General features: G+C 46.1%; 1 protein-coding gene across 7 annotated transcripts in view; it reads right to left on the bottom strand.

Moving 5' to 3' along the window:
* The window catches only part of RASGEF1C (RasGEF domain family member 1C), a 78,775-nt gene that overhangs the window by 46,669 nt on the left and 10,090 nt on the right, over window positions 1-22,016 (bottom strand). The window contains exon 2 of one of the 7 annotated variants that reach the window (XM_032124713.1): window positions 5,409-5,571. The exons of the other annotated variants lie outside the window; for them this stretch is intronic. The gene's annotated coding sequence lies outside the window, so the exon portion shown is untranslated. The remainder of the gene's footprint in view (window positions 1-5,408; window positions 5,572-22,016) is intronic. 7 annotated transcript variants of the gene reach the window in all.

The following is a 22,016-nucleotide window of genomic DNA, read 5'->3' as shown; positions in this document are numbered from 1 at the left end:
GAGTCCCTGTCAGTCCCAGCCCGGGAACCCTTTTGGGAAATACAAGGAATTCACCCACATCTGAACGCCCTCCATGCTGTAATAAGCATTTTGTTCAAGAACTATCTTCTAAATAGAGATATCTGTGAAGATCCCCCCCTTCACACCAGTGCTCCCATTCACTTCCATCCCACACATTTAACAAAGCCCCCAGCTGGTCCCTGCAAATGCCACTGCACTCTGGCCAGATCTGTGCCCTGACCCTCCTGCCAAGGCCAGCACAAAGCTCTCCTTCCCTTACTGCTCCGGGCTGGTTGGCAGTGGTGTTACAGCCTATTAAACACCATGAAAAGGAAGGACCACGAAAAGCCTTTCACTGGGATAAGTGATCAAACACAGGATTTTATTATTAGAATCTGTTTTGTCAAAAAGGAGGATATTGGCCAAGATTATCTCAGTCTGTTTTGTGATCATTTCAGTGAAATCTTTCCCACTGGCCAAATCCGGAAATGTGTGGGAAATTAAGTGATTTAGCCTATTATACATCTTTTATCACACTAATGACCAACATTCTTCTTGATTGTCCAGGGCATTTTTCAGTGTGTGCCTGCCATTCATAAATATATAATTGCTTTCTTGTTTAAAAATTGTATTACCATAGTGAGCATTTAGATGGCTACCACAATAACCTGGGGGGGGGAAAAGTTCCATCTCACGTCTGGTACAATCCACCACCATTTTTCAGGACTGTAGTCCATTTTGCCAGCTGAGTGACTCCTCTGTGAGAACTCAGTTTCAAAATTGCCAAATCCTCCACTTTTAAAGCCTTTCATGTCACACCAGCTCTTCATTCTGCTTCACTGCCACACCACACACCATGAGAAGCCAGAGTCAAGAGGTTATTCTGGAGCTCAGTCCATCATTATTCAATGCTCATTTCTACAAAAGTCTCCAGGTGCTTCCAAGTTTCAAATGACCCTTCCACAAAGAAAGGGTTTGGTCCAGCACCATGTCTCCAGCCCCTGTAGAATCCTCAGATATTTTTTCCTCTCTCACACATCTGCAAATCTTTGATAATTTTCACCTTCTCTAGGTAGTCCAATGACACTTTTGATTTGCAAGTGACTTCGGGCAGGAATTTTACGAGATGAGCAGTTTCACTACCTGCATCTCAGTATCACATCAGTACTGGCTTTCTTCCAACCAGGAGACTTAGAAGAATCCTGAAGAGGTCTTTGTACTCAGCCTTCTGCTGAGCCATGGGCACCATCTGTAAAGTGACTCTACGAAAATGACATCATCGCGTGGCCAATGTGTTCTTCCGACAGTAAATTTGTTTGGCACACAAAGTCAAAACCGAGCTTTTTCAAATTGTCAGCATCTTGAGCACAGTCTTGCAGCTAAATACCACGTTGTGTTCTACTCCATGTCTCGCACTTCAGCAACAATGCAATCTCAGCAATCAAACCTGAGCTGGCACTTTTTGTGATGACTCACAAAGATGATTAAAATACGATTGCTCTCCCAGATCTGGGCTGGCTCAAAATGGCACCAAATGTATCACAGAGGTGTCTCTTAATTCCCCACCCTTTGTTCAAAGAATTAAACACACACACACACACACAGAGAAGAGGCAGATGCAGCAATGAACTGGGCATTTTAGCCTCATTTGTAACCAGTCTGACTCTTAACTAATGGGGCTTAATGTAGTTGTACATTATGGTTTCAGATGGGCGTCTTTACTCACACTGAGTTATGCACTCCATGAGGAGCAGCAACAAAACCACGCGCTCACCAACCGAAGCACTGAGAAATAAGGCTGGAGTGAGACTCTGTAAGTTAAAGTGACATTTAGTAGCATAACAGCCACATAACCTCCAGATAGAGGCTCTTAACCCACAGCAGACTTATTTCTAATGCTGCGTTTGTTACAGGTGACATGCAGTTATGTGCTCCCCAGACACAGTGACACACAATAGAGAAACCTTCAGTCTCTCTGAAAGCAAAAATGTTTGTCCTTGTCACCCAGTGAAAGATGGCAACTCCAGCCTGGTGTGTGCTGCAATCACACCAGCACAGTGAACCCAGCGGGAGGAAAATTAAAGCAGCCAAGAGGCAGTGCCTACCTTTTGAATCAATTTATCTCAGGGCATGCCTGCAGCCCTCATCTGCAAGACACCACTGCCGTGCACCGGCAACATCACTGAAATAGTCAACAAATATCGACCTCTAAAACACCAGCCAGGCTCTTCTGTAGGAACCCTGCATCTCAGCGTGGGAATACATCTTCAAAAGCAAGAGTTTCAGGCAGCATTCTCTTAGAAAGAACCAAAACAAAAATCCAGCTCCCAAACAAATGCTTCATTTCAAATCACTCTTCCTCCTTTTCATTTTTTATTGCATCAGGAATGAGCTTTTCTGGTGTACTATTTTAAAAGTCCTGGAGAAATTCTGCCAAGTCCTAGAAAAACACAGTGTAATTTTAAAATTACAGTCTGACAAACTGCTGCTTTGAGAGAACAACCATCTTCTAAATGACTGAGCAGGAGGCCTCAATGGCTGCTTTACATGAGCTAGAGAAGGGGCCACGGGAGCACGTGGTGGTCACTGCTCTAACCCCATGCAGGCCACAGAATTCAACAGTATCTGAACATCACCACATTGGTAATGAAAATCTCAAGGAATTGCTCTGCACCATCCTTGCTTGGCCTGAATTTGGTCACTGTCCTGAAGACATCAGGATGGTCCCACAGCACATCTGTTTGTGTCTTGTTACGATGCCAGATTGATACCACACAGCTCCAGCAAATAACGATTAAATCCAGTTGTGTTATTTCAGTCTGAGCTGGACTGTGCACTGGAGTACCACACAGAGACAGGGCACGCTGGGTGCAGCAATGATCACATGAATGAGACCACAGTCCAGACAACAACCTGGATTGAAGCTGGAGGTGGGACACCAAAAGCAGTGACAGATGATCTCTGACTCTCACCAGAGATGGGAGAATAATTTATTTTCATTCCTACAAATCCTCTGCAGCTTTCAGACCTGTCAGTAATAAAGCACTTCCCAGCAGGAGCAAAGTACTCCAGGATAATCCTGCAAGATAACTTTTCCTAATAAACAGGAGTGATGGGCAATGGCACCTTTACTATCAAGCCCCGTCCTAGAATCCCACTCAGCACCTGTGGGACCACAACATGCAGGGAGGATTTGGGGAGCTGTCAAAGGGCAGAGGAGACCCAGCACCGCTGGCCCTTTTTCCTGCACAGCCACACTACAGGTGCCACGATGACACCCTCACAGGACAGGATGACGAAAGGCGGGAAGCGACTGGCTGAAGCCCAGACCCAAGCTGTAGAGATGTGATGCTACTCTGCAAAGACAAGTGGTTTGGACAAAGTTCCAGCCACAGTTCTGTCTTTTATCCCCAAATGAGCCCATGCCCTGCAGTCATCCGCCTTGGGTCCAGGCAGAGGGACAGTGTGTGACATGTGTGACACGCAGCCCCACTACTGGCAGGAGATGAAGAGCTTTGTGTTGCTGAACATGAACCCACGTCCTTCAGCCAACCCAGAGGCTATCAGACTTTGAACCTGTGTCCCTATGGCCAAGGCCAGCACAAGCCACCCACGGAGCCAACACCAGCAGCACAGCCTGGGGCCACCTGCACCACAGCTGCTGCCTCCAAGGAAGCTGCAGGAGAGAGTGAAAGCAAGGAAAATGCCACTTGTCTGGCGATTGTGGCACAAGCCAATTTATCCAGGGTGGAATTCGCCCCTGAATTTGCCCCATGGGAGAAGGGCAAATTCACTTTTAAGCATTTACAGACTTGAAAAAAATTCCACCAGCTGGACACACTGCATCCCTCAGCAGGCATGCGTCCCTGTCTTTCAGCTTTAGTAATCCACAGAGCTCTACTTGCTGCTGGCTGTAACCTCGAGTATTAACTGTACAAGATTTATGTTTAAAGCATATTAGTAACACTGTTAAATGGTGAAGGAGGCATTTTAGCAAACACTAAATTCTGCAGAATCTCTGTTTGGCAGAGTTATCAATAATCCTATTAATGACAAGGTGCAATTTACAGCACACTGGCAGTGGAAAGGAGATACAGGACTTACATGAAACAAAAAGATACTGCAATATTATTCCATTGACTGTGCCTTCTCTTAATTGCCTTGTTATGTACGCTCAGGGCTCACAATCTATCATGGATGAAGTTGTTTGTTCATAAAGCAGCACACAAGAGGTTTTTAATCCAAGACCCCTCTAGCTGCATTTCAGGATTCATTTCAAAGTTGTCTTTAATTTTTCTATTTTGTGTAAGTTTATCCTAATATTAGCAAGCACTCCTCTGAAAAGAAACTGCTGTGCTCAGTTGTGCTGCTTGGTACTGGATTATACGACTGCTTACTAAGGCTTTACTCAGTAAGACTGCACAAAGAGATATAACTTGCAAAGCAGACTGCCGGGCTCACATCACTCTTCCCAGTCCCCAGGTTTGCAGAAGGGCTGCTGGCCCTCAGGACTGAATCCAACTCATTTGTGCGTTTGCACAGACCCTTTGCACAATTATGAAACAACTCTATCAAACTGAATGCATAATTCTAATGTAACAAGCAAACTTAACCTCTAAGAATATACCTACCCTATTAACACATTAAAAAAAAATACATTGGAAACTTTAAAGACTGCAGAAAGATGCATTTGAGGCTTTAAAATTATTTAAATTATTTGTTTTCTTTTCAACATTATCTCATCTTCAGGTGTCTGTGTGGGAGGGCAGACAGATGGTTACTCAGCTGAGGAACTTGAGGCTGTTCTTTACACAATGGTAACAACCAGCAGTCTGGAAGGAAGACGGGCTTCAGCCCGGGCCAAAGTCCAAATTCAGGAGAAGAGACTATGGAAACATCATTTATGGGAACTGCTCAGATCTAGCTTTTGTGTGGTTTTGCTTCAGCTTCAATTCCCAAGACTGTCACAGATGGATTTGGTCATTACACCATGAACAGCTAAAAAGCCCAAGGTGCACATTTTTATACCATATATAGTGATAAGAATGTCAGCTATGCTGGGAATGGAGATGATGATGATGAATGAATTTATTTTACTTCTAGTTTTAATTATCGGGTAAATTCCATTTACCACCTAGAATGTGAATGTGTTTTATTACAATAATATACTTCCGGCATGAAGCCAAGACAGAGCTTCCATGCAAGGGGGAGGGGGCATTAAACTGTGCTGGCTGGTGTTGAAAGCACTTGACATTTCTCCATTTCATTTCCTAGGTGCCACATCATAAATAAGCTCAATAAACCGTTACTTACAGCCCTGGCCAATTTGAAATCCTACCTGATAGATTTATTTCAAGTATACCCTGTCCTCCAAAGCTGCTGAGAAACAACAACTTGTCACTGCCAACCTGCTAGTTGTAGATCCGACATTGTCTGTACATCAGCAAAGCTATTTCCAGTGCTTGTTTGCAGAGATGCTGAAAGTCACTGGGAGCTGATGGCTGCCTGCATTCATTGCTGAAGGCACAACAAGTAAGCCAGGTGACATTCAGCTGTCCTACATCACAGGCACTGCCAAAAAATGGAAACCACAAAAATGAAGAAATAGATTTGGTTTTTTTTCAATTCATATTCCACAGTTTAGGAGAACTATATAGAAAGAGTGATTTGAAATGAACTATATAGAAAACTATCCCTTGCTTAGGATTAGCAACATTGGCCAATCTTTATCTATAGCTCTACTCACACTGCAACCAAGTTGATCTGCACCAGAATAACTCGAGTTTCTCAGAACTTTCCCTTATAAAAGCTATCAGCTGGCATTACCTGCCTCTGGCAAATGCAGAACAAAAACCACTAGACGCTTCTCCAGGTGTGTTCTTGTTAAAATACACACTTGGCTGGTGTCCTCCATGCAGATGATTGATGTGAAGAGGACTGGGGCTTGGACTTTACAATTTGTGACAGCCTTACCTCAAAAACAAACTGCAAATGAGAGTGGTCGCAGTCTACTATATTAATTCAGCTACATGGTGAAATCAGTGAAACCAACTCAGTCCTGGGGTCTGACACACCAGTGACAGGCAGTGCAATTGTTTCACACAGCTGATGTAAACTGGGAGCTCACACCACAAGGACCATCCGCAACCACACCCTTGGGCTCTCCAACTTAGAGTTGTTTCACACTTGAGCTGTTAACGCTGCTCTGCCTGACATGTCAGCCTCAAATCAAACCCTACCCCACTCATCCCTTAACAAGGCTGTTTGCCACCACCACCCTCTGCATGCCTAGAGTCCTCCAGCAGCATTTGCTTCTTACACATTCAAGGCAGCAGTCCGGCCTGCAATCCCGGCTGGAGCTGCTGGCAGAAGGAGACAGTCCAAGAGATTTCCACATTATCATGGCTCTCCATGAATGACTTCAAAGGGATATATAGATCCTATCTTCAGGAGATTAGCTGGAAGGGCACTGCCTGTGCAGGCAAGCTTGTTCCAGTCTTTTATCCTGTAACTTGCAGGGTCTCCATACAGCAGAGAAAATCCAAGACTACAATTGCCAAAGCCTCCTACACAAGGCCTGCGGGATGGTCATTTCCAGCTGCCAGGGCTATAAAGGAGGACGGGACAACACAGCCTCTCCTATTGGATAGAGATGTTTATTCCAACCTACACAGCAACTGCCATTGTTTTGGTTAATAAGTATTCAAATCTTGTCCTGTTATGAGTTCCAGAATTACTTTTACTAGTTAGTTTACACAACATACATAATTACATTTCCATGAATACAAGCCCCATTTCCTGTCGTGCCTTTACATCCAAAGAAACAGCTCAGCAATACATTAATGCATGGCTGAAGGCTGGCAAGTCCCTGGGAGCTTTGGGTGCCTCCTGACAGGAAGGAGCTTTGCCTGCGAAGCGGGGAACAGGAGCTGCACCTGCCATGAACAGTAAACAACACTGTTCTGAAAGAGTACGATGGGTTCCTGTGCACAGCTGTGGAGCCCAGGGGAAGCTCCATATGCTGTAGGATATCTGGTTAGTGCTGTCAGACAGAGGCTGCTTGGCTCTGCACAAGCTGCTGGGGATGGGGCTGGGACAGTGCCTGCTCCTGGCTCTGCAGGAACACGTGTGCTCTCCCATAAGGCAGGTTTCCAGCAGCACTGCAGCAGCTGCCAGGTACTCAATGAAGCCACCCACACCAGCACTTTTGGGTGCATTGTAAATTTTCACGAGTGTCTCAACGTTTGACAGACTCCCTGGATTCCCTACCAAGACAGCACTGGGGAACCAGAGACACAAGAAAGGCCACTCTCCATATATTTCAGCCACTGCAGAAGTTATCAGAGAGATTTCAGTGAAGGAAACATAAGCTGAGCTTCACCTCCACATCCTGCTCATGCCAGCTGGAAAAGGGAGGATCAGGCAGAGAGAGAACTAAATGACATGGTTGTGGTTTCCTCCCAACAACTACAGCTCAGTGCAGTGGCTGCTGCCACCCCAGCTCCAGAGCCAAACCCCCTTCACTCCTCCCAGCCTGTGCACTCTCAGGGCACCTGGCAGGGCCTGCTTGCAGGGTGTTTCTGTTCCCTCACCTACACTGAATCCTGAATGATCCTCAAAGTTACTGATCAACATGGTGCAAGTTTCCCTCTCCTGCATGAGACATCAGGTCGTGCCAACTGGTGCTGCATTATGCACGTCTCCAGCTCTCCATTAGCATTCTGAAGCACAGCTTTATCCTCCTGCTTCAGAGACCAGCCCCTGCTTTACATAAATCTTTAATGAAATGCTCTGCCTCAAGCACCGTGCCTATGAACAAAAGGCAGAGTTGAAGGAAAACAGTTTTACCTCCAAAAAACCAAAGCAGTTCTACAAATAGCACACAGAAATGACACTTGCTGCACCAATCTGGGATCCCTGGAGCACCACTAAAAAGAAGGCAGACCATCATGAGAAGCTGGGACAACTGTAAGTGCTTTCCAGAAAGACAGGTAAGAGAATCATCCAGCTGGGGTTCATGCTAAAAACAGCAGGACAGACCCAGTCTCCCAGTGCATGTGTCTGGTTGATGCCCATGTGGGAGGCTGTGAGACTGTGTGTGCCCGGTTGGCACCAAATGCTCCCCCAGCAATGCAACAGGTCGGGAGACCAATGTTAAAGCCCCCAGATTTAAAAACACATGCACAAGTCTACCAAATCCCTATTCCCTTCGGGATTCTGAGCACTTATGCTTAATGCTGTCAAGTGTTTCAAGTGCTTCCTTCAGGAACTTAAAAGGCTGTAAATGTTCATCTCCCCCTGCAACACATGCTAAGTAGAAATAAGACTAGAAACTGAAACTGTACTGATTCAGAATGAGGAATTGTTATTTAAGATAAAACTAACTAAGTACCATGAAGCTAAAGACAAAACTGCAGGGGCTGGCAACACAATGTGACAAGGGCAGTGAGAATCCTGGTGCAAAATAGTGACCAGGAGGTGTTACAAGACCCTTAGAGCTGAGAACATATCTGGAATGCAAAGGCATCCAGCATTCAGGGCTTCACACTGGAACACTCAACTGATGCTTTTCAAAGCAGTCTACAGGAGTTAAGGCATGTATCTTCCATTAAACTTAATGGAAAATGTTTGTTTAAATCCTCAAGACCGCCTTGAAAAGATGTATTTTGGATTCGCAATCTGGACTGGATGCTTTAATTTTCATTTCTAATATTCACATCTGCATGCAGGCCTCAGGTCAGTAAATCACTTAAATGTGTGCTTCAAAATGCACCAGCCAACAAAGCTACTCATGTGCTCAAAATTTAGTAAACATATACATGTCCCATCCAGCAGAGATGGAGTTGCTCAGACGGTTCTGTGTTTTCCTGAACTGATGCCTGAAGCCTGCAGAGGCTGCCACGAGAAGTTACCATTTTGCCAACAAATTTTTATTCCTATAAATCAAGAGAAACGCCAATGCCAGAGACATGCTCAGAGACAGCCTGGTGTCTTGGAGACATTGGTTACTTGTGCACTTTGGCTTTCTCATCCACATTCTGCGCTCCCTAATCAGGGATCTGATTTAAGTTGAAAAATTGAACCCAGCTGGACGTTTTCCAATTATGCCCTTATTTTTACTGAGCAGCAGGAATCCTAGACTAGGTTTTCTGTATCACATAAACATATATTGAGAAGATTACAAATAAAGCATGAAACTGTCCAAAGCACCCAAACCAATACCTTAAAATAACAGTAATGTAGTGTAGAGCAAACCCTCCTCCCCAGCTAGATTTCAAATATACAAAATACAAATGGCTCTGGCAATTCAAAATACCTTCAGGTTTGTCTTCTGTTGGGGTCCCTCCCCTGCCATGTTGTCCTGGGAGAGGGGCCCTGAGGGCACAGACACGGGGCTTCCCTGCCCCTGCTCAGCCTCGTTCCCATGGGTTGGTTTGTGTTCCCTGCGCGGGCAGAAGGACCCTTGGTCCCGTGACTGGAACAGTTCCTGGGCAGAGCTCCGGCCATGCGGCTGGAGAAATAAACACCTCTGAAACATCTAGCAAGAATCTGTCTGTCCATATATATTTCCTTTCCACGGGACTCCTGGTTTGATATATGCGTGTTGCAGTATCCCCACTGCAACAAATGGTGGAGAATTGTGAGCAGAACGATCCCCTATCCCTAAGCGACTGATTTGTGTGAGTAAACCCTGGAAACTTTGGATTCCTCTTCTTGGTTTTGCTTTGCTATTCCATATCTAAACTATGGAGGAACGGTGGGAAGACTCTTGGCTCTCAGAGCCGCATATGGACATTTATCTTAAACTTAAAATGATTCTTGAACAACGATTTGTAAATTTTAGCTTGATTCAAGCTCAAAAAGAACTGAAACACTTCCTGGCATGGTTGTTTAAGAACTTTTTCTATGTTTCTTGGGATTTAATTCTTACGAAGGGCTTTTGGAAAACCGTTTGGACACAGTTAATACTGGAGTCAAAATATATGCCGATGGAAGAATATTTTCGTGAATATTATTTAGTTACCGAGACTGCTGAGCGATGTCAGCTGTGTCCTGGCGAAGGGAAGCCTGGCTCAGGGACCGTGCGGCCCAGGCCACTGCACCGAGCGCTCTCCGAGCAGCAGCGAGGCAGTTCCCGCGCGCGGGCGGAGCCAAGCGAACCACAGTGTCGGCGGCGGAGCGAGGAGCGGCGGGACCCGGCAGTGTCTGCCCGGCCCTGCGCAGCGCGTGGTGGAGCGAGCCCCGTGAACGCCCGACCGAGAGGGGAGGCGCGCGGGCGGCGGCTGGCGGCGGTGGAGCGGAGCCGCGCCGAACCGAAACACGCGCTGGAGCAGGGCGCGGGGGGGTCGTTGCTCGGGGGCCTGGCCGAGACGTGGGTGCAGCGCCCGGCATCGGCAGCGAAGCTGCGACCAGAGGAGGCGACGCACGGGGAACTGAGCGGCGCGGCCCGGCCCGCGCAGCCCCGAACGCGACCCCGGGAAGAGCGCGCAGGCACGAGCAGCCCCGACAATTCCAACACGGGAGCGACTGAAGGAGAGAGCAAAGACGCAGCGAGACAGAAAACAGCAGCCACTCGGAAAAAGGAAAAGATCATAGTAACTAAGACCTTAGGGATAGTAAAATGGTATAATGTTAAGCAAAATTATGGTTTTATAACAAGGTGTGACAACCAGCAAGACATATTCGTGCATAGAACTGCTATTAGAAAGAATAACCCTGAAAAATGCATCCCAAGCTTGGGAGATGGAGAGGTGGTGGAATTCAAAATTATACGAGGTAGAAAAGGGTTACAAGCATCGCAGGTCACTGGGCCTGATGGTGTTCCTGTAAAAGGCAGTATATATGCAAAAAATCGTAGTCATGTTAGACAGTATCTCTATTGTAAAACCCCCCTACAGTCTCCCTTTCCTAATCCCACCTTTCCCTTTTACCCTATGTCCTATTACCCCCAGTGTATTCCCAATCCGTTTTTTCACCCATGGTTTCCCTCACAAAACCATGCTTTTGCCAACTGTTTCCCCAAAAATCCCTTTCCAATGCCGAGTGTGGGATGAAAAGGGGGAGGGAAGAAGTTAAACCCTCTCCTGCCTCAGTTTCCCCACAAAGCATGCTCAGAGAGTTCTGTCTCCCTTCTGTCAGCCCTAAGATGTTCCACAGAATCTGTTTGGACATTTAAAGACTCAGGAGGGTAGCTTGTTTTGTCTTGAAACTGTTCTTGTTATGTTTATCCAGTTGTTTTCATTCTCCTTTTATTAAAATAAAACGGGTGAGGTGTTGGGGTCCCTCCCCCGCCGTGTAGCCCTGGGAGAGGGGCCCTGAGGGCACAGACACGGGGCTTCCCTGCCCCTGCTCAGCCTCGTTCCCATTGGTTGGTTTGTGTTCCCTGCGCGGGCAGAAGGACCCTTGGTCCCGTGACTGGAACAGTTCCTGGGCAGAGCTCCGGCCATGCGGCTGGAGAAATAAACACCTCTGAAACATCTAGCAAGAATCTGTCTGTCCATATATATTTCCTTTCCACGGGACTCCTGGTTTGATATATGCGTGTTGCAGTATCCCCACTGCAACAGTCTTCCCCTTACCTCTCTGCAGGACAGCATCGGATGACCAGGGACAGGAAGTGAACTCAAGAACTTGAGCTGAAGGCCCAAAGATGGGCAGGGAGTGTTAGGCCCTTTGGGATTAGGCATTTTGGGAAGGATCACCATGAACATTTGGACCTAATCTCCAACTTGGGAGCTGAGGTCTCTGAAAGCGTGGAAGTATTTGGATCCCACCATCAGCTTCTCACTTACTTCAGTCACATTAAGAATCTGACAATAAATAATCACTACATGCACCCAACATTTTAGCTTTATAGAGCTAGACAGCTATTTGCAGCTGCATTTTGAAACTCAGAACTCAAAAATAATCATATAATAGCTCAGCAGTTTCCACTTGCAGGCACATCCAAGGTAAGAAGGAGGCAAGGCAGCAGTTGGATGTTAAACATAATGTGGTGTGACCATGCAGAGAGTGAAGAAGAAATCCTGCTCTCCCACTGCTGCCTGTTGCTTTCCTTGCAACAGAGACAGCAACTGGCAGAAAGTGGGATGAGTCTGTTCAATCTGATCTGGCAGAAAATGAACACACTGAGAGGTAAAAACCCCTCCAAGGACTGCCCTGCCCCTTATCAAAACCGAACACTGCCCACAGAATGAGCCCAGGGAGCCCACTCCTGTCAATCCCACCATGTGCAAACCTGAGGCAAGGGAGAGGGAGGAGATTCACAGCTCCAAAAGAGGAAAGAGTCTCCCTTTTGGCATCAGCTCACGGGGAGGGTAAAACCCTCAAGCCATGCTCTCAGTGAGCAAGTGGCATCCAACACATGTGGGGGAGGAGACAACGCTGTGGTATTTTGGGTCTACTCAGCAGACACAGGCAGGTTTGCAAAGCAACACACAACCAGTGCAGGCAGAGATGTGCACATAAAAATCACAGCACGAGGCTGACAATGTGCGGGATTCCTCCCCGCAGCTGTGCCGAGGCACGCTCAGACAGGGGTGCACATTTGGCCTCCCCTAGTACAGCTGTGAGCCTGGACGAGGTCCTGCCAAGCCCAGAGGAGTGCCAGCTTTCACACCAAATCCCTGCCCACTCCCTGAAATCCTCCATGTATCCCTGTAATTTGGAAGGAATAGCACATGTGAAAGAGGCAGGAGGAGCTGCCCACATGCTGTGTGTTCAGTGGTTGGTGCTGAGGGTGTGTGGAACACTCGCATGGGGACAGCAGGCTCGTGGCAGCAGTACCAGACACAGCAGCTCACAGCTGGACAGCTGCACAAATTTCCACCCTGGGTGGTGATCACAGTCTGAGCTGTGCCACATGGTCCTCAAGACACTCAGCTGGGCCCCACTGAAACAATCTTTAATCCACTGCACCGGTGCTGCTGGCAGGGAGACAGCAAACTGCAGGATTCTCTGCAGCCCTTTACTCATATTCTTTCAGTAAGGTTATCACCCTGGCCTTTCTGCTTTGGGATCCACATCCTCCCAAACATACACAGACCCCTACTCCTACGTTACAGCAAGACAAGGACTTACATGAACAGGTACTCTGAGTCACAGCATGCCCTGCATAAAGAACAGGATTCCCTTGAACTCATTTCTGTGTGAACGACAGCTTCATTTTCAGAAAGAGAAGCTCATTTTGATCCTTCAGAGTAATTCCACTGATTGAAGCCACCAGTAGATTGCTCTGTGGCTCATTGATTAAGCTCAATGTGAATAATTGCATTACTGAAATAGATTGGCTCAGGCACCACTGAAGACAAGTCAGAGCAGCCAGGGGTGGCAGAAGCAGTGCACCCACCCACACAAGGGCCACCCCGGCACCCTGACTCTGGGAGGACAGGAGAAGGTGCCCGTGTGGCTGCACAGAGCTGACCTCCAGAAGGTCAGCAGCTTGCCTATTCTTCCCTATGGCTGTGTCTCACTCCCGAGTGGATGGGCCACTTCACGCCGTGGCCCCAGACGTGGATTTAGTATGCATGACGGTGTTCCTGAGGGCAGCGCCCACACGGAGCAATGCTAAACATGCTGACAAAGGCAAGGGAAGTGACCTGGAAATGACAAAGTGATGCAAGGGAAGGAGCAAAGACGAGGTGGCTGAGGAGAAACGTCTGCACGGTTATTTCTACAGAGCCCGCTGAGGAGAGGCGACGAGGTTTGTCTGACACAGTCGGTGCAGTGCAGGCACTGCTGGATGTCTCTGCTGTGGGCAAAGCTCTGTAGATTGGCAGCCACAAGATTAATCTCGTGCCTTTCAGAGGTGGTGGGGGCTACACACAGAAGGAAAAATAGCTACTTTAGTTTTTCATCACGTAGAATATTATGTCGAACAGCAGAGACGCAGTGTCCTGAGCACAGTCCCAGCTTCTGGCAGCAAGCACAGAGCTGCCGCACAACTCTGAACAGCTCAAACTGTAATTCTCAAAGCTGAGGTCCCTTCTTCATAACAAGCAGCAGCAGAAAAATTACTTTTAATATGCAGAAGGAATCATTTGTAAAATCAAAGATGAGTTCAAAAAAACTAAAGAGCTACTTTTTATGATAGATGAGGTTTTAAACACTGCATGAAAGAAGAGACTTCCCTTAAATAGGTGCCAGTTAATTAATGAGATTTGGTAAATGAGTGCATTTCCTGCACAACAAACCACAGGCTTCCACTTCCAAAGTACATTATGTTAAATTGGACAAAGGCCCATTATTCTGGAATAAAAGATTGCCCACTGGAGGGTTCACACTTAAGTATTCCAAGAATATCTTCATCCAGGAATACAAGCAGTGTATTTGCAAGCGGAAACCAAGCAATCCTTAAAAATACCAATACCTCCTACAGGAGCTGGTACATTCAAAGATTTAGCACTTAGTAGTAAAAAACCCCACAGTAGCTCAGCCTATTGGTTATACAAAAGCTCAAGAGACAGAGGGATGAGCTGCCTCCTGAGACCAGAAGGCTCTCGGGGCAGGTTTATGCTCTGCAGTAAAGAGCAATGAACTGGCTCCATATCCTGCACTGCACAGACATCACATCTCTCACACTGTCTCAGTACCTGGGGGCCACTGTGTACCTTCATGTGAACAGTGACCCGCACTGTGAGCTGGTTTGGATGGAGTTAACAGCATCTGTGCAGTGTGTCCTCTGCAGGGTATGGACAGGACAGGCTCGGCATCCCTAGTGCTATGCAGAAATCCACAGTGGACTTGGGCACCACCAACAAGTGGGCGAGTGCATGGCTTGAACAAACAGCAGTGGTGGAGACCACAAAGGGATACCTGCTCCCACTTCACTCTGGAGCACACAGACATGGCAGCCTTCCATCACAGTCCCCCAGACACCCTAAACCTGCTGCAAGAGGGCAGAGGCAACACTAGCAAGGTCAACAGCAGACAGACCAGTCATAAGAGCAGTGTGGGTTATAAGGTCTCTGCACAGCTCAACCTGTAACACTCCCAAAGCCACTTCCTCCAAATTCCTCCCAAAAGTTTGCCTACAAAAAGCTTTACACCCACAGGGCGCTCAGCCCAGGTGAGGGGACGCTCACCAGCGCTGCATACAGAGGGCTCCACGGCAGGTAAGGCATTTGGGATAGACAACATCTTGACCACACTCTCCACCTGTTCCCACTGATCAGTACCCTTAGCAGACTATGTGCTACCAATAGAGAAAGACTATTTGAGCTGTTCTACGGAATAATAAACACCAACCTTGCCTCCTCAGGAACATCTCTGAGCCCTCTCACTGCAAACAGTCAAAGTCAACTCACCAGGATGCCCAGCTCTTGACTTTTATTATGGAAAATTATTCACTGCAGAAGTGTCACTTTAGTAGTGTACAATTTCTTGTCATTATAAATATTTTCATATCATGATTTTCTTTCTCTTATACCTGTGGAGTCTTAGACCACACTGATTTCTTCACCTGTGCAAAGCTTTTCACAGACAGAGGACAGTCTTCAACTTCCTGGAACACAGAGCAAAGCTCTCAAAGACCCTCTCCAGACTTTTAGAAAGAAGTATTAAGAATATCTTACAGCACTTTCAGTGATTTTCTCCATTTCCCAAAATACATTTTCCTTTCCTACCATCTGTGCACACACTCCACCTTCGGTATAATCAATATATTGATAAAGAACTGAATGCCTTGCAATACATCCTTTTACTGCTTTAATACCCAGACTTCTCCCCATGGCTGTTTGAACTAACTCCATTCTAAACCCTTAACTGTATTTCTGTACCAATGATTTCCAATTTAAAGGCTTTGCTTTGTCAATTACACACATGCATGCACACACCTACATGTGCATCTTCTGTTAATACTTCAAGCAATACTTGAATCCTTTAATATTCTCTTCAAGGCCTTTTACATTTTTCCCCACAATGCTTATCTAGACTAGCAATTAACCCCCCCCGAAACACCATTGCTACCTAATGCTCTTACAACAGCACTCAGAGACAGGACAATGTCACAGAAATACACACTGACCTTCTCACATGCAGGTACGAAGTCCTGGCTTGCCCATAACCGTGTTTTTGCTAACTTATCCAGGGATGAAAACCCTTAGATATTCACAACTTTACTTACCCTCCTCTGTTGAGGTAGATCAGAGCAGGAGTGCTGAGTCATGCCAGCAGAATCATCACTCTTTATTCAGCGATGTTTGGCATGGCCAGTGCCATCAGTTAACACTACCAGAATGGCCTGGGCTGTACAGCAGCAGCACAGCAGGCAGGGGTGCTAGAGCTGCTGGGACACATCATGGCCCTGACCTCCTGTAATGTGCCACCCCCGAAATGGCAGCAGGAAGGAGCACTACTTCCCATTTCCAGGGCTGGTCTCATGCTGCCAACCACCTCGAGGCATGGGCAGCAGATTAACCCATCACAGACAGGATACAGCTGAAGTCTACAAAGGGCTTATCCTCCCTGAAACTTGTGCCAAGATAGCTGGGGAAACTCCAAAAGAGAAGACTCAAGCACCCAGACATTGCTCAGACCCTCCATTTACAGTCAGCCTTCCAAGAAACTACTTGTGTAACTACCAAATCTCCAGGATCAAATTAGTTCTCACCTGTAGGAAACCAGAAGTAGAAACTGTCCCTTCCACAAGCTCTGGCTACCCAGCTATTCTTGCTGATAGCAAATGTTTGACTCCAGGTGGATTTTAAATTGAAGTTCACCTGCAGTGTTCTGTTTGGAAAAGCATTTCCTAATTCCTACTTTTGTTTACGGGGACAGATGCACATTTCTGCTTAAAAACGGAGACTTTTCTGATCAAAGGAACTGGAACTTCTACACTACATAAAACACAACAGGAATCAAAATACACTTTTCCTATTATGAGCATGAAAAAAAAATAGAGAAACCTTCCTACATAAACATGATAGAACAGACACTCAAGTCACATACTAAGCATTTTTCAGTGGTTTGGGAAAGAAAAGAAATACAAAATGTGAAGTTAATATTCCTCCTGGAATGAGATTAAAGATATTATTTTACGCCCTACTTGAAACATCATAGTAATTTTCATCTGCACTAATAAAAATAAATCAGCAGCTGATCTTCCATGCATTACAATTACCATTTCATGCAACAGTCACAGTGCTTCTGAGATGCATTTGCCCTTTGGAACTCCTGCCACAAATAGAGCTGAATTTAGGGACTGCCGAGTGCACAAATTCATTACATCAATTCTTTGAGGACGTTGTCATGTAGAAAATGCCATGTGGGCAGCTAAAGAAAAGCATCCAGAGAAAAGCAGCCAGCCCTGAGAAAAGACTTTTGAGAGGAAAATAATTAGAACTGAACAACTGAAAAAAGAAAAAGTCATCTTGCATGGCACCAACTGTTGGGTGACCAGCAGAGCCCTGTTTGGAGCACACTCGTCACCCAGACAGGAATTAATGAATTCCCCAGCAGCCCCCGTGCCTGCAGCTCAGCCTCTCGCAAGGATGCTCATTTGCAGAGCAGGACACAACGTGCTGTTAGACAGGAGAAGTTCAATATTCATTAGCCAAAAGAGCCCCCACTTTGCAGCACAAATCACTCACCCACGGGTTTTATCAATTCCATCCCTCACTGTCCCAGGAACACTGAGCCCCAAATGCACCAACACTCCCAGCCCTCAGCTGGGGCATTTGCACAACCAGAGCCCAAAGCTGGGAACCTGCAACCCCTTTTTGAGCAATTCAAACAGAAAATGCTGGAAAGACAAAAGGTTTAATCTCGAATTTGCATATAGCAACTTATCCTTGCAACAGGTCACTGCTAAAAAAAGAGCTACATGAAAAGGGAGCATTGAAGCGGGCAGCTGCATGTTGGGAGATTTACTCCAAACCCTCCCAGGAAGCCTAGGGAAGCTTGCAAGCACACGCTTTTCTTTTACAACCCAGGACAGTAATACATTCAACTGTGCTAAAGCAAAAGTGTCAGGCACAGAGATTTAAGGAGATAATACAGTGAAGGCTCAGGGACTAGATAAAATAATAAAAAGATGCAGGCAAAAGCTGCTTCTTGCCTGCTCTCTACTATCAGTTGTCACTCTTGTATTGGATGGGGAAGGCAGAGCACAACTGCCTCAGCAGGAAGGGTGGCTGGGGTAACCTCCTCCTCAACTGCCCATGGCACACTCTCGCAACCCAAATCCAAATCCAGCTTATCCCTCAGCACCCTCGTTCCTCTGGCTCAAGAAAAAACAACTCTGGTCACCAATGCAAACCTCTGCACCCAGGTGTAGGAGGCACCAGATGTACAGGGGTTTGATCTGCTCCAGCCAGCACTGTCAGGTGGAAGTTTCTTAAGAGGTTGACCACAACCTTGGATTCTGCGGCGTCTGCTGAGCTCTGCAGCACATCTTGGCAACACACAGATTATCCAAGAAGCTCAGTCAAGACATGGCTAAGAAATGCCAAGGTACGGTAGAGACCCAACAGCACATAAGCTGTCAAAAAAATCCCCAAAACAACCACCCTGCTTTCAAATTTCTGGAAGCCATGCAGAAAGATCTTCATGGCCATCTGCTTTGGTGCCTGTAAGCACCTGGTCCCATAGGTCACACTGGGAAAACCCAGCAAACTGGAAAGCCCCACAGCTTATCCTTGCAGCAGCACATGGGCTGAAGCTCCCCCAGCACTGGTCACACACGTCTGTCTCTGCTGGGTGCTTGGAAATGCTCTCCTTAGGACACAGCTTTGCCAAATAGGTTTGTCACTGTCTTCCAAATAACTCACCGGAATGTCTTGCATTTTTCAAGTTGGTGCCATGAAATGTTGGGCTGCACACGCCACAAACACGGACATATTTCACTAATACAATCCAGCAGCAGCACACGGAGAGTATTTATACAGGCCTTTATTATTTTTTATGGAAGGTAAACGACCCACTTGGAGACATGGTGACTTGTGCTGACAGCATCTTTGTTTTTAGGAAAAAAATACCAATGGGGAGGGTCAGAGGCTTTGCAAATCTAACCCATGGATACAAATTCCTCCAATCCTGTTAAAGGAAAAACCCAAATATTCTTTTCTTCCCATGATTTTACTGTCATTCATCTTACAAGCTGGTCTTATTAAATTTGTTACTCAGCACAGCAATTAGTAGAAATAAAAAGATAGATACTAATAACATTCAGATATTGACTCTAATTAAGTCGTCTTAATTGTTATTTTACTAGTTGGGGTGGAGCAATTTTGTCATGATTTAACTGTTGAGGAACAATTAAGTAGAATGCAGCTTTAATTCCTTCCTGATCTCCTGACAAAAGCCAACGCACATTCAAACTCGTGTGAGAGAAACCAAAACTCATCAGAGCAATGTGACAGCACGTCGTCTCAGCAGGTGAAAAGCCAAGCTGGGATGGTACCGAAACCTCGAGTCCTTGCACTTGAGCTTGAATTGGCGATAACGCCCTGGGCGGGAGCAGCGCCGGCTCTGCGCGGTGTTTGCGCGCCCAAAGGCGCAGTGCGGTCCAGAGGATGCCCGACTCGGGGGACCCGTCTGGCTTTTAGGGTGCCAGGCATTTAACTCTCGTGCTCTGACACGTCACACAGCAGCCGCTGGACGAGTCCCGTAATCTCACTGTCCCTGCTTCTGTCTATCACAAGTGGAAACCAGCCCGTCTCCAACGTGGAAGGACGCTTTGATAAATGCAATAATTATCACCAGACACCCCACCCAGCAAGCAAGAAAATAAAGGCCATTTATTTGTCCACCTAGTTGCAATACTACTACCAGAAAACTCTGCAAATCAAGACCCTGGAACCTGATTTAATTAAATCAATGAGAATTATATCATTAATTCATCAGAAAGCTCAAAGCTAGCAGGAAATTTTTGGTATCGACTACAAACTCCTTCCATGGAGCTGCCTGGCGGTACCGCCGCTACGGAACAGCCCAGCTGCACCTCTGCCGCTCCATTTGCCATCTCAATGCACCATTTGTTCCTCCGAACACAGATCATCTTACACAAAGCAGTTGTCATGCTTCTTCCAGTCCCTACCATCTCAAGCGCTTTACACATTCCCCTCCACAGGTGCTCATAAAAATCACTTGCCATAAGAGCTTTTAAATGGGGCTTGTCAAAACATCAAGATGGAAGGTGTGCAGGATAGAACCTCTGGTTTCTTGTGGTTTTTGCTGAAACACCCAAACACACAGCCTGGTTCAACAGGCTTTTCTTTCCACAACATACCACTGAGATATTTGGACGTGGCATGTAAAGAAGAATCCTGACGGGAGGGGAAGGAGACACAACAGTCTTAAAAGGAAACTTCACACATGTAAAAGCCTACAAAAAGTAAAACCTGGATACCTGTTACAGAAACGATCAGGAAGTGACTTGAGGCAATTTGGAAATACCGTTTTAGTGGCTGGTTGAACACCTTTAGAATACAAATATTCAGCAGGCTATTAACAGTCCAAGGGAAAAAGTTTCCACTTTCCCCAAGGCACAGCAGAGCACAGTCTATTCTCAGTGAGGAACATAAATTTTCAGCAACTCCAACAGACATGAAGAAGTCACTGGCTTTATCTCAATTTAACTGATTTCAGGAAACTTAAGCAATACTCAAGACGAGGGCTCTCAATCTCAAAGACACTCGATCTGCTATTGTGCAGACGGCAATTGCTGATTTATTGAGTGCAAAGTGCTGTGGATCAAGCCTTAGTATTTGCTAATATCTCTCCTGGAATTGACCTTTAATGCCCCAATTCAACTCCAATTAGTGAGAAAAGAACAACGCCCATTTTCTTCAATAGAGTTGGATGAAGTTGTATCAGTTAGCAGCTGATCTGGAAAAATAAAACATTTGGACCAATTACTCTTACTGCTAAGGTATTTAGCACACATTTCATCTGATATGAAAACTTCAAATCTAGGGCTAAACCAAAGAAATTATAGTACGGTTTCCAGATTAAGAAGAAAGGTGTTGCCACTTCTCATTCCCTCGGGTGCAATTCAGAAGTAACCGTGGCAAAACCAGGGCAGTTCCAGGAACATAAATACGAAGTGACAGGGAAATCCAGCCTACTATTCACATCACATATTCCATGGTTCTTTCTATTTCACAGTAATACACCAAGTTAAGCTGTTTATTAGATGGGCACATTCTCCTAACCGCAGCCAGGCTTGTATCTTATGTTGGGCTTGCCATCAGTACTGACCGCCCTTTAATCATAATTCTGCTGTCATTTGTGGTTCCACTTCAGAAGATCCTTGCTTTAATACACAAATGGGATCGCTGTTAGCACTGCTACAGCCCAGGAGAGAGGCATGTGAGTAATGCCACGAGAGGGACTCCTCATAACCATCCCTATTTATACAACCCTCCTGCACATTTTCCTAACAATCTATACTTTCAAATACTTCTGCTGGCCTACAGGATGTTGTGGCACATGCTTCCAAGCCCCACATCAGACCCATTAGCAAATAATGACCTTCCTAAAATGACATAACAATAGCTAGTAACTGCCATAGAGCATAAAAAGGCTGTGGTGCAGAAGGTCTTTCATGGAATGAAAAAAACCCAAAATTTTGTTAGTGGAATCACTAATGGCCACATGGTCCTCATGTGATCAATTTGCTTTTAGGAAATGCCTGGTATCAGATAATGAAATTATCCCACAAAACAAAAACAACCCCCAAACCTGCACTTTCAAAAAGCACACTGCCGTCTGGCAGCTCATCAATGAAACACTCCGTAGGTGTTTGTGTACATTTATAATTTACTACACCACATTAAGAAACAAGACAACTGCAAACGACAAGCTGATGCTCTCCCAGCTGTGTACCCTATGCAATGATACTTTCCACCAGCACTTAGCCAGCCTCGCTTCCAACCTCCCAGTTGAGAGACAGACAAAAGGATCCAAAGGATCCAAAGCAGTTCCAGCAACTGAGTAACGAATTGCAGCAGCTTTGCCTTCATGAAGTTCTGAAGCAATGCACACTGAAATGCTGCTTAGTGTGTGCACATGCCAGG

The sequence above is a fragment of the Corvus moneduloides genome, chromosome 15, assembly GCF_009650955.1.
Source record: "Corvus moneduloides isolate bCorMon1 chromosome 15, bCorMon1.pri, whole genome shotgun sequence".
Taxonomy (NCBI): Eukaryota; Metazoa; Chordata; class Aves; order Passeriformes; family Corvidae; genus Corvus; species Corvus moneduloides.
This window is presented reverse-complemented; position numbering and strand designations above follow the sequence as displayed.